Genomic DNA, 12,956 nt, shown 5'->3' on the forward strand with positions numbered 1-12,956 from the left:
TAGTGTAACTGGTTTTTGTGGCACAATTTTGATATTTTTGTTTTTTATTCTTTGGGTTTTAAATAAAATTGTGGTTTTATTTTGTTTTTGCTATTATGAGTTTGAGTGAGAGTACATTGCTTGATGATTTCATGGCTAATGCCAAATTTACGTGTAAAGATTACAACCGCATATATTTTGTGTGACACACTGAAATTTATAACAAGTACAATACAGAGAACTTGCAAGTTGAAATTTGAAGTATGCACCCATTTGGGTTGAGCAAACCAAAGGCCAACTGCAGCTCATTGCCACTTTCCAAAATTCATTCCATCCACCATTCATGTACATTCTCATGAGGGTTCTAGATCTAGAAGAAAGGTGTTCCTTCAAGCTCAACTTCTCACATTTTTCTGAGTTCTGAGATTGGAACCAAGCAAATATTATATAGTGAGGGACTTAGGCACCAGGATATCTTTACGCAATAATGCTTTAAAAAACGAAATAGCCTTTATATATCATAAACATGGTAATAACGTAATAATTAGTAATACCACAATGTGATGAATCATAGTATTATACATGAAGACAATGGCACAAGGACCGCTCGGACCCATGGTAGCCGAGCGGTTAGAGGCGAGACCTGCCAAGCTAATATGCTTTGTGGTACTGGGTTCGATTCCCGGTCTTAGGCCTTGGATATTATTTAACGGTTAATAAAAGAAATTTACAGTAAAGTATATTTGCTAGTCGCCTCCGTCCACGTCACCTAATTGGTAGTTGGACGCCTGAAAAAATAGGCGATTACTTTACTTTACTTTTTACTTTTAATGTTTTTAAAAAAGTCATTTCTTTAGTGTCATTTCTTAAAATGAATGTTCATTATAAAAATTAATAAAGCGTTAATTATTTTAAAGACATTCCATAAAAAGCAATCACAATTAAAATAAAAGATTATATTTGGTTAGCCCCTACCTAGAAGCTTTTAGACTGAACCCCGTACTTACTTTCAGCTTTCCATTTTCTTATTTGTCGCACACTCTGTTAATTAAATAGAAGATACTGCGGGAAGATGCTGGCTTTCTTAACACAACACATCTTTAGTTTACCTTCTGTTGCTTCTTCTACTCGCTAACTTTCTCTTTTAGTCCTCCATCACAAACCCCAAGTCTAACAAACTACCCCCAACTGTTTGCGCACAAATACACTCTCCTGTTAACTACGCACTGAGCTTTAATTAGTGCTAATCAATTTTGATCTCTGGCTAAAAATTTATTTTTTTTTTTAACACACTAGTACTAAAATTTTTCCGATAATTAATTACTTCTTCTGCACAAAAGTAGGTTGGTTTCGTTTCCCTGATTCTGTTTGTCAAGATTTAATTACTGACATTTTAGCTAGGAGCAGTTATGCAATAAGGATTAAACTTCTTGGGAGCAGCTAATCCTAATATTAATACCAGGGTCATTCTTAATACAATTTAACTTAAATTATTAACAAAGTATGTCATTAATTTATTTATTTTAAAAGGTTAAAAGCCTAGTATCTTAATTAATTAACAATATAGCAACTAATAAGCCAAGTCGGATGTTAATTCTGTACCAAAATTTGACAGAGATGACAGATTTTATTTCATTCAGTACCTCAAATCCAAAAAAACAAAATGTCAACCGTAGTAATTAATACACAAGGGTTATTAACTGGCAACCTCTAAAATCGTTGTCGATAATGTAAGTATACTGAGGAGAAATTTTGGGAACTTCGTAGCGTGTTGAGAATTTCCTTTACTTCATGACTGACTGCCTAAAGTACAATGACAGGTATTTTGGTAGTTCGTAGCTTCGCACTGCTCATTGGCAGGATCTGACTTGCTCTTGCTGCTTATTTCAAAGACTTTTATCAAGGGAAATCGTTTGTCATTAATGAGATTACTGATTGATCAGTTTGTTTGCAATTTCAGTTCACTCGAGATTTATTATTTTATTAAATTATAATGGGAACTCGCAAGTCACGCTGAAGATCAAGGATATCCATTTTGATGAAAGTATTTCATTGTATTTATTTATATTATTTATTCCCCCACACTAGACTTAAAAGAACCGAACTAAACAGACGATATCGACCACTTAAAAGACTCTTAGTCGATAGATCAAAACTTTCTCTGGACAACAAAAGACTAATTTATACATCTATTTTAAAACCCATCTGGGCGTATGGAACAGAGCTGTGGGATTCAACCAAACGCTCCAATCTCCAAAGGATTTAATCGCTACAATCTAAAATACTTCGAACTTGTAAACGCTCCATTTTATGGCTCCAACCTGACTGTACACATTGACCTTAACATTCCTTTTGTCACCCAAGTTGCTAAATCACGATACTGAAAACTCCACTTCAGCCTGCAATCTCATATATCGTAAATCCTCTAGCTTAAAATCTTTCTTCTAGAACTGTGTCTTGTAACAATCGACAAGACGTCTTAAAAGACAGTGGCCTCGTGATCTCCTCTCTAGTGAAGAGAGTGACTGACCATATAATATTTGGGAGTTTTACCACTGGGTAACTTCTCCACTGGTTACTTATCATTTGTTACTGGTTATCACTGTTACTTATAGCGCTAATGCGCTGATTGTAGCACAATAAACGCAAAAAAAATATATTATTTATTATTTTTATGATTTATTTAGCTTAATCAATGATTATATTGCTATAAATGTATTTGTTTGAATACGTTAACGAAATAAGTGGAATATTCTTGGTGCATAAGATTGTTGGAATTCATTTACAGCTTTTTTCGAAAGAATATACAAGGATTTTTTAAAATAAGGTTGATCTAACGAACATAAAGTGTATACCCATTATACGTTTCTGTAGCAGGAGTGTAGGTAATTTAGGAAAATGGCGGGCAAAACAGTTAGCAATATTTACGAGGCTGCTATAGCAGATTATCTGAACCCTATATTATGGGGATGTGGGTCAGCCAACCTTCTTCTCCTACACTACCTTCGCAACGTAGAAAAAAAGAAAATATTGTTTGCTAAAATATATAAAACCAAATTTTTCTTTTTTTTCCCCCTCAAAAATGCGAGACAATAATTTTATTTACATTTTTTTTTACTAGAGATGGTAAAGTGAGGTCGACAAATAAGTATGCATATTTTACAAGAGTTGTATTGTTTACGAACAAGGTAATTTGTAAATGGTGCCTGCCTTAAAATTGATTAAGTTGATTATATGATTAACACAGGGGACTGTGATGTCATCATGGCATTCTGAAGGCAAACACTAGTGACCAACCGGTGATGAATAATTAGGCAGACGCTCTCTGATGTCTATCATTGCCCTTACTAGCATGATCTATTTTTAAAAGTATTATTTGTAATGTAAAATGCATCAATTATAATAATCTACAGCCAACAGGACATTTTTCTGGGGAAATGTTTCAAATGTAAGTTCGAAACCTACCTGGGTGCAAAAAACAAAGTTTAGCGAAAATCTATCGTTTACCAAACAATCCCATTAAACAGAAAAATCGATTTGATTAAAGTAGCACTTCTTATTGGCTGGTTTTGAGCAAAAATTTCTAATTTCTGAGTTATGCTGACCACACGTTCACACAAATTCACTTAAGACAAATTTTCAAAACTTATCCAGCACGATATCGCAATACCTTCCTCTACATAATGTAAATATCTGATAATTTGTGATAAGAGGGGATACATGGAGAAGCTAGCAGCAGACCTAGGCTCCACTCTAACTTGCTGGGCAGGTACTTGTTAGGTATCCAATGCTAAAAGTTACGGGTCCCGTCTTAAATCGTATAGCGACAGCAATAAATAAAAACTTGTTCTGTGTTCTCAGCTGTCGATGCGATGTAAATAATAATTTAAGCAAATAATATGAGAACAAATTATATGCATTAAGACTTCTTGGATGCACAATTTATAACCTCCAGTCCACTTTCATAGAATCGTCTATACCTAACCTAAGATCCGCGGGTCACCTAGAGACCCAATAAACAAATCTTAACTACAACGATCGGTAGGTATCCTTGCCAACGAATTAAGATGTGCTTGTATTGAGATGTGTTGCAAAATGTATACATGTTTCAACATGTACTTCTCTGCTAACATTTCATGAATTTTTTTCAAGTTACGATTTATGATTTGATGATAATAAATTTGTAATTATTGTATCTATTTAAGGTAATCTTTAATCTATTAAAGCGTTTTTTCCATAATATTTGGCATTTTAAATTATTAAACAAAACTAAATTGTAACTCATAATAATATTTCTAGTTTAAATGCTATTGAATTCATGGTTTCATACTAATTTTATTGGATTAATATTTGATGAAAGACTTGCTAAAATCCTTCTACACGAATTAATTACAAGGTTGATTCAAAGGAAATTCTAAACATTGACAAATTAATCCATTTACCGTATAAATTTTAGGCTACTTTCAACTTACTTAAGGGAGAGTTTATCAATGAAGCTTTTGTAGTCGCAAAATTTTAGTCCCTTCAAAAACCTTCACATGGTATATTTCTTTTGTAAAAATAATCCAACGTCAACCTCAGAACAAAGATGAAAATGGAACCCTAAGGCTAATTGCGTTTCTATGGGTTCCACATTCACTTATATTAGCTCATACGGGCTTAGCCTAGGAAGGTAACTAATGAAATCTTCCTCATTTAATAGCCCATTCACACTAGCAGAAATATAAAAGATAAACTACAGAATATGGCCAAGGTTATGCAAGAAATAAAGGCCTGTGCGAGGAAGTGGGATGCCTAATAAAGAACTTATACCAGCAAGAAGAGCCGCAGTGGCCGATTTCACAATGATCGCTGTTCATGACTTCCTGCAATTTAATCCATACAGGATTTAGATACTCTGTACCCCGGTTTGTCCATTGTGCCAAAATTGGAATATAGATGCTGACTACTTATTCACTTGTATTGCTACATTGGACGCTATCCGACAATCGGTTAAAAGTAATCATTACATCAATGGCGGTGGGGATAGAAATATTTATTGACGCGTAGTATTTTATGTTTGGCTGATACAAGATTATTGGCTGTAATAGCCTTAGATATATCTACGCTATAGCGTAGTTAAAAAATAAATAAATAAGTCAAAAGGTAATTCCATTATTAATGTGTGAGGACAAGAAGCGACGGTAATTTGCAATGAATGAATCTATTGTAATCCTGGGCGCCCAAAATTTAAAAATCATTTCCTTAATCCGTATTAAATCTCTCTCTGATCTTTGCGGATGAACCTCAGTGGGATATATCCAGTTATAGATCAAATTTTCCAGCTGCCGCACTCTTTTTCTGAACTATCATCTAATCAAGTTACTTGCTCAATATTGACTTGATTAGGCGCCACGGTAGCCGAGCGGTTAGAGGCGAGACCTGCAAAGCTAATATGTATTGTGGTACTGGGTTCGATTCCCGGTCTAGGCCTTGGATTTTATTTAATGGTTAATATGAGAAATTTAGACCGGGGCATTCCATTCGAATCCCCGGATACAAAGTATTCAGCAAAGAGGTGCAACCTGCCCCAGGTGGGAGGGCGCGCGGCGGAGTAGCCGTCTGTATACGGGACAATATACCCAGCCAGCGGCTACCTCTCCAAACTAATTTGCAAGCTGTTGCCGTGCGACTATCTACACCACTGCAGATCACATTAACCAGTATTTACTTGCCAGATATATTCTGGCAAAGAAGTGATCTGGAGAATCTACTCTCGCAGCTGCCTGCCCCAGTGTTGCTGATGGGAGACTTTAACTCTCACAACACTTTATGGGGTTCAGCTAGAACTGATGCACGAGGTAGAGCTCTTGAGGAGATTATAGACAATTCTAATCTGATGCTCCTCAACAGTGGTGAAGCTACACATTTTAACGCACACTCGGGAGGCTTTAGTGCAATTGACCTGAGTGTTGCTACTCCCTCCATTGCAGTTCGCTTAAGATGGACCACACTAGATGAACTATATCACAGTGACCACTTCCCAATCTTACTATCAAGCTCCATCTCCAGGGCGCCCTTTGAGATACCCTGGAGATACGACATCAAAAATGCAAATTGGCCTGCTTATGCACAAAATGTGGTGACTCCACCCCTTACAGGGGATGCCACCCTTAATGCAAAAAGGTTTACAAATTCGTTGGTGCAAGCAGCCGAAGGTACCATTCCTAGGATTGGCGGGAAAGTCGCAAGACTTCCCGTTCCCTGGTGGACCCCGGAATGTAAGGCTGCCAACGCAGCAAAAAAGCAGGCCTTTAATAGATTTAAAAGGTATCCGACGGAAGAAAATTTAATTAGCTTTAAAAGATTAAGAGCCAGGGAGAGGCGTTTAATAAGACATCTAAAAAAGGAAACTCTCGCCTCATACGTGTCGACGATTTCTACATCGTCGACCCTTAAGGAGGTGTGGAGTAAGATAAGAGCCCTCTCTGGTGGTTGCAAACATCCGTCGATACCAGTTTTAAAAAGAAATGATGTCGTCGTCACCGAGCCAAAAGAAGTAGCAGAAGTATTGGCTGGGCACTTTACACAAGTGTCCAGCTCACAAAATTATCCTGCAGAATTTCTAAGGCGAAAAAGTGACGTGGAGCAGCAGCCACTTGACTTTGAAATCGCCATTGATGAATCCTACAACGCTCCGCTGACCATACAAGAACTAGAAAACGTTTTAAAGAAATGCAAAAATACAACTCCAGGAGTTGATGGAATCCCATATGCTATGTTAAAAAACTTGAACATAACCGGGAAGGTAAACCTACTAAAATTATATAACAGCATATGGGAGACCGGACAATACCCTGATGGTTGGCGGGAAGCTATAATTATACCGATCCCTAAAGAAGGAAAAGACCCTAGTGACCCCTCTAGTTACAGGCCCATATCGTTGACCACCTGCTTGAGTAAGGTTCTCGAATCTATGGTCAACTATAAATTAGTATATGTGTTAGAAACAAGAGGACTTTACAGCCAGCATCAAGCGGGATTTCGCAGGTATCGTTCCACGTTGGATCAGATGAGCCACCTTGAGGTCTATGTACAGAATGCATTTATGCGCAGGGAGCACGTTCTGGCCGTGTTCTTCGACCTCGAGAAGGCTTATGATACCACGTGGAGACAAGCGATCCTGCGGAAGTGTCACGATTGGGGTTTGAGAGGGAACATGCCGAGGTTCCTTCGTGGCTTCTTAGAGTCGCGAAGGTTCCGGGTACGCCTGGGGTCGGTCCTTTCGGACCCACACGTTTTAGAAAATGGAATACCTCAGGGATCGGTATTAAGTGTTACATTGTTTACAATGGCGATAAACAGTCTAGCTGATGTTGTAGCAGATCCGCTTCAAATTTCATTATATGTTGATGATTTGGCAATGTATTTATCAGGAAGGGATCTTTGCGAAGTTGGAGAATCGCTGCAACAGGCAGTAGACAGAGTGGCTGCAGAGGCTTCCAGGAACGGATTTAAATTTTCAAAACCTAAAACGGTGTGCCTACATTTTTGTCGCTTAAGGCATGATCATGCCCCTCCAACACTGTTCTTGGATGGCACACCAATTCATTATAAAGATAGCGTTCGTTTCCTGGGCCTCATTTTTGATAGTAAGCTATCCTGGCAGGAACATATTGAACACACTTCTACAAAAGCAAGGAGAACCCTCGATATCTTGAAATTTCTTGGAAGGTATAAATGGGGGACCGAGCGGGAAATCTTGAAACGTATCTTTATATGTCTTACCCGCTCAAAACTTGAATATGGAGCCCCTGTTTACAGTTCTGCGCGCAAGTCACGCCTGGCGCTATTAGACAGAGTTTATAATGAAGGTATTAGATTATTTACAGGCGCCTTCCGGACCAGTCCTCTACAGAGTCTTTATGTGGAGTCGGGGATGTTGCCTCCTCAGTTAAGAAGAGAGCAGATGACCCTGACTTACACCGCCGGAATATGGGGGAAGCGGTTTCTTACCTTATTCCCTACCATATTCGAGAGCCTACACGATGAAGAGTTTCGCTACCAACGCTCGCGGACGCGACCCCTTAGTATCCGAGCTAAGGAAATCTTAGCTGCAGAGGGTATAGAATTAGGAGAAGTTATGGGTTGGGGCTTTGCACCCCACCCTCCATGGTTACTGCCTTCTGCGCGCGTCCGCATGGACCTGGCAATATTCAAAAAAGATGATACACCGCCCGTTGTCTATAGACAAAGACTATTAGAATTAATGAGTGTTTATTATGATTCTAGACCTGTCTTTACGGACGGGTCCAAAACAGACAACGGTGTTGGTAGCGCTGTGTACACCGATGGAGTTACCCTTAGTTGGACACTCCCTCATTACGCGTCGGTGTACACGGCAGAGACGTATGCACTTGGCCAGGCCCTAAAGCTAATAAAAGATAATCATTATAATAAATCGTTGGTATTGACAGATTCGTTAAGTGCGATAATGGCTCTCCGGGATCAATTCTCGACGGACCCAATGGTCATCAACATCTTTAAACTAATTTTTGAACTTCGTGCACGTGGCCAAGGGGTGACATTCGTCTGGGTGCCAGGGCACATAGGTGTGTCCGGCAATGAAAGAGCAGACCAGGCCGCTAAAGAAGCTGCCTCTACTACCTCTGAAGATGTCATCCCTGTACGTCCCACTGATTTACAAACCTATTTGAAACTTATTATAAATAGAAAGTGGCAAGTTCAGTGGGACAACATTAATGAAAAACTAAAAGAGATAAGGCCACGTGTGCTCAATGCTAGAGTCGAGAATTACCCGCGGCATGAATCAGTGATTCTAACAAGGCTAAGGATTGGTCATACACGTCTGACACATGGGTACCTCCTCATTGCCGAAAGAAGGCCGAGGTGCCCGCGATGCCGAGAAAGGCTGACAGTGTCACACGTGTTGGAAGGGTGTCAGGCACTGCGAACACAGAGAGAAACAGCAGGCCTGCCACATGACAAGTGCGTTATCCTTCAAGAGGGTTCTCCTTACATCAGGAGGCTATTTACGTATCTAAAACATATCAATTTATATTTTAAAATTTAGGTTAGCAATTAGGTTAATTTATAGGTTAGTCCTTTTAAAGGGGAAAGGAATATCGAGTACTTTCCCCTAGTGTGAATGCTTTGGATGAGTGTATTGTATATAGGTGAGAATGTATTTATTAGTATGAATGTATTTATTGGTACGAATGTATTTATTGGCGTGAATGTATTTATTAGTTTGAATGTATTTATTGGCGTGAATGTATTTAGTGGCATGAATGTATTTATTGGCGAGAAAGTCGTATGTCTGTTTAGGTTAGGTTTTTTATCTCGGGGTTGAAAGAAATTTTATACGAGTATTTCAACCCCATTAGGTTAATTATATTTAGCTCTAGTTTATTTTAGGATGTGCAGGAATATTAGTTCAAAGTACTGCACATCCAACTGCTAGTAGAGTAAATAGCCTCCTCGGATTTAGTATTCAGTAAAGCCCAAGCAAATAGTAAACCTAGAAATTATAATACTTTTGGTTTTGCCTACAATAAATATAATAGAAAACATTTAAAATTATTAATTCAGATTTAGATATGCAGTATAAACGTTAGTTTAATTAAGGGATGTCACAATTGTATTCCACACTCCCCCTCGTCGACAAGGTCGATGAAATAAGAGGGGATGTGTGGAGACAATTTTGCAGACCCAGGCTCCACCCTACCTTGTTAAGCAAGGTGTAGTGATTGGAAGCTATGGGTCTGCACATGTGTCATCCCAGCTCGTGTAGTATAAGGAAATAAGAAGAACTATGATAGTGGGCGCTAATGACCAAGATGTCGATGCGCCAAAAAAAAAAAAAAAAAAAAAAAAAAAATATGAGAAATTTAATAGTAAAGTATGTTTGCTAATCGCTTCCGTCCACGACACCTAATTTGGTAGTTGGACGTAAAGCCGGTCTGAAAAAATAGCCAATTACTTTACTTTATTGACTTGATTATTTGGCATCAAAGTGATACCAAATTGAAAATATTGTCTCAATCTTATATATATTTCATTCCCAAAACTCAATCCAATTCTAAAAACTGCTGAACTTATTCCTTCTTTATTATTCTGCAGAAAATGAGCTTCTAGAAACTTAAAATTTTACGAAGGATTTGGAGTATAAATTTTTTTAAATTCTGTACGTATATATTCAGAGTCCTCGTCTTTAAATCGGCCCATTTTTACATCTGACGCCACAGTAAAATCCGTGCTATTCAAAGGAAGAAAAACCTACTTTAGCCGCACAAAGGCTGCTATCTATATTACAAATATTATTGATTGGTCGAAAAATTGACTAATAAAATGAAAATCCACATAAATTCCAATAAAACATCTTCATTTTTAGGATGAGCGTCTGCCAGCCAATCTTATTCAACAATTCTTCTTATTTCTTCTTTAGACGCTCTTCTTGTAAGAAAGCCTAGAAAGCTGATTTGGATTTTTCAAGACAATAGTCGCTTTAAACTTAAGCCTTAAGTATACATTTTTTTGTAGAGAGGTGGATAAGTTAGTCAGAAGTGAATCTGAATCAAATTCAGAGGCGCTATCCTTACATTTTCCCTTTCTAGGTGCTTCTTCAGCTCATATTCATTGTTGCTTGTAGCGAAGCCAGAGGTCTGAAATACATTGAGAAGGCTCCGTACACCTACGACTAAAAATGTTGACCCGTCCCAATTATTTTTGCATTTTTTTTTTTTTTTTTTTTTTGGGTGTGTTAAATGATTTAAGGTGCGTCAACATCTGAGTGCATTGTCGGCCTCCGGACAGTGTTCTCTCGTTACAAAAACACTGACCATCACCAGACATTGAGCTGTAAGAAGTTCCAAGGAAGAGCAAAATCTAAGGACCAGCAACTGGATTCGAACCCGGGATCTCCGCATGGGAATCCAATACGCTAACTGCGTAGCTAATCCCTTCCCTATTTTATCAATAGAGAGAGAGAGAAACATTTTAATGCAAATATTTGCAAAACAAAGGGTGCTGCCCAAATATATATACAAAGATATTACCAATATTATAAAAGTAAAGTAAATATTTCAAAAAGTTAAAAATTCTAGTGCTGTCACTTTCAAAAAAATGTTGATTGTGGAAGTTAGTAATAAACGTAACAGTTTATTTCGCCAACAGCAATAAATATAACTTGCAGGCTCGTTAAAACCACGCAATAAATTTGACGTAAACTTTTTAAAGAAGAAATTTATGTTTAATAAACATGGAATTTTATAATAAAGGCCCTTTTTTAACTTCCTTCTTATGTTGCCACTTTCAATCTCTTAGTTAATCAAGATAATTAAAACAAAAAATCTAATACGTGAGATAAGGTCTCATATTATACTAGACCCCTAATTTCGTATAAAATAAATAAAAGAACCCTATCCTGCTATTTAACTGTCACATTAATTCAAGTACGATATTATTATTATTGTAGTTTGTTAGGCTATCATGTGCATTGATAATCTGGCACTATGAGAGGCATTATTTATATTTTGAGCCTAATAATAAAAAAACAGTAATTTGTCATTGAAAATGACTTTATTGTTTTTCAAAATATTCTCCTTTATGATCTATACACTTCTGCATGCGTTCGAACCACTTGACAAGCATTTTTTCTATTCCGCTTGAGACACCTCCAAAACATAACCATGCATGCTTTGAGTGCATCAACGGCTTCTTCTGCCGACGAAAATCGTTGTACACGTAATTTATTCTTGACGTTAGGAAACAAAAAGAAGTCATTTGGTGCCAAATCAGGACTGTACGGCGGATGACCCATTAATTCGATTTTTTGAGTGCTCAAATAGTCGGTTGTTAGACGAGATGTGTGACAGCTGGCATTGTCTTGATGAAGAATGATCCGACGGCGCTTGTTTGTTTTCCTTATTTTATCGAAGACTTCCAGCAAACAAATGGTTGTGTACCATTTAGAATTGACCGTTCTACGTTCCTCTTAAGGCACTGTTGCCACATGACCAGTTTTTCCGAAAAAACAGGCGACCATTTGTTTCGAAGTGCTTTGAGCGCGAACAACTTTTGTTGGATTTGGTTAATCTTGAAACACTGTTTAGTTTCCGGCTCATACGCATATATATCCAGGATTTGTCTTATGAAGCATCGCCATTGAATTTCTTAAGCATTTGTTTGCACCAATCGACACGAGCATCTTTTTGAGATTTTGTCAGATTATGTGAGATCAACGAGAACAAACCTTTTTCACGGCTAAATGATGATGCAATATTTTATATATGCTGGTGGAACTAATGCCTAAGGTTGCCTCAATCTCACAGTATATCACATGACGATCTTGCATTATTAGTTTTTGCACAGCATCAATGTTTTCTGACACAACAATTAATTTTGGACGACCTTCACGACTTTCGTCGGTGAGCGAACGACGACCACGATTGAATTTGTTATACCAGCGTTTCACAGTGGCAAAGGATGGGGCTTTATCGCCAAAAGTGAAAGTAAGTTGATCGATGCACTCCTGTCTTGAAAAGTCAGACAGCACCTGACAACACTCAGTGTTGCCAAGGCTCAAAATATAAGGAGTGCCCCACGTAGAATTCATTCGCTATTTTTGCAACACTAAACAGTATTGATGCGGCGTGAGATTTCGAAGATGGTTGATCATTTTCACTCCGCAAGTTGACATATATGTCAAACAATAGTTACAATAATGCAGCTTTATTTATTTAAATTATACCTTAGATATTGTAAAGATAACTAAAGCAGGTTTTTGCTAGAAGATAGACGTAGACAAAGTAACGTCTTAGCTTTGTAGCTTACAAAACATTTTTGTATCTCTTGATAAGATATTTAATCATTAGCAGAGATTATTCTTAATTTCTAATTAATAATACAAATAAATAGTAATAATATTTAAATATTCCCATAAATATATAAAAATAATTTTTATTAATATGGTCGCT

The 12,956-nt window shown here is 37.5% G+C and overlaps 1 protein-coding gene across 3 annotated transcripts in view; it reads right to left on the reverse strand.

Annotated features, from left to right (window-relative positions):
* Positions 1 to 12,956, reverse strand: part of LOC141460566 (uncharacterized) — a 519,534-nt gene that overhangs the window by 59,404 nt on the left and 447,174 nt on the right. The window lies entirely within an intron of this gene.

This window comes from Rhodnius prolixus, unplaced genomic scaffold (assembly GCF_049639745.1).
Source record: "Rhodnius prolixus isolate KJV_2025 unplaced genomic scaffold, Rpr scaffold_1, whole genome shotgun sequence".
Classification (NCBI taxonomy): Eukaryota; Metazoa; Arthropoda; class Insecta; order Hemiptera; family Reduviidae; genus Rhodnius; species Rhodnius prolixus.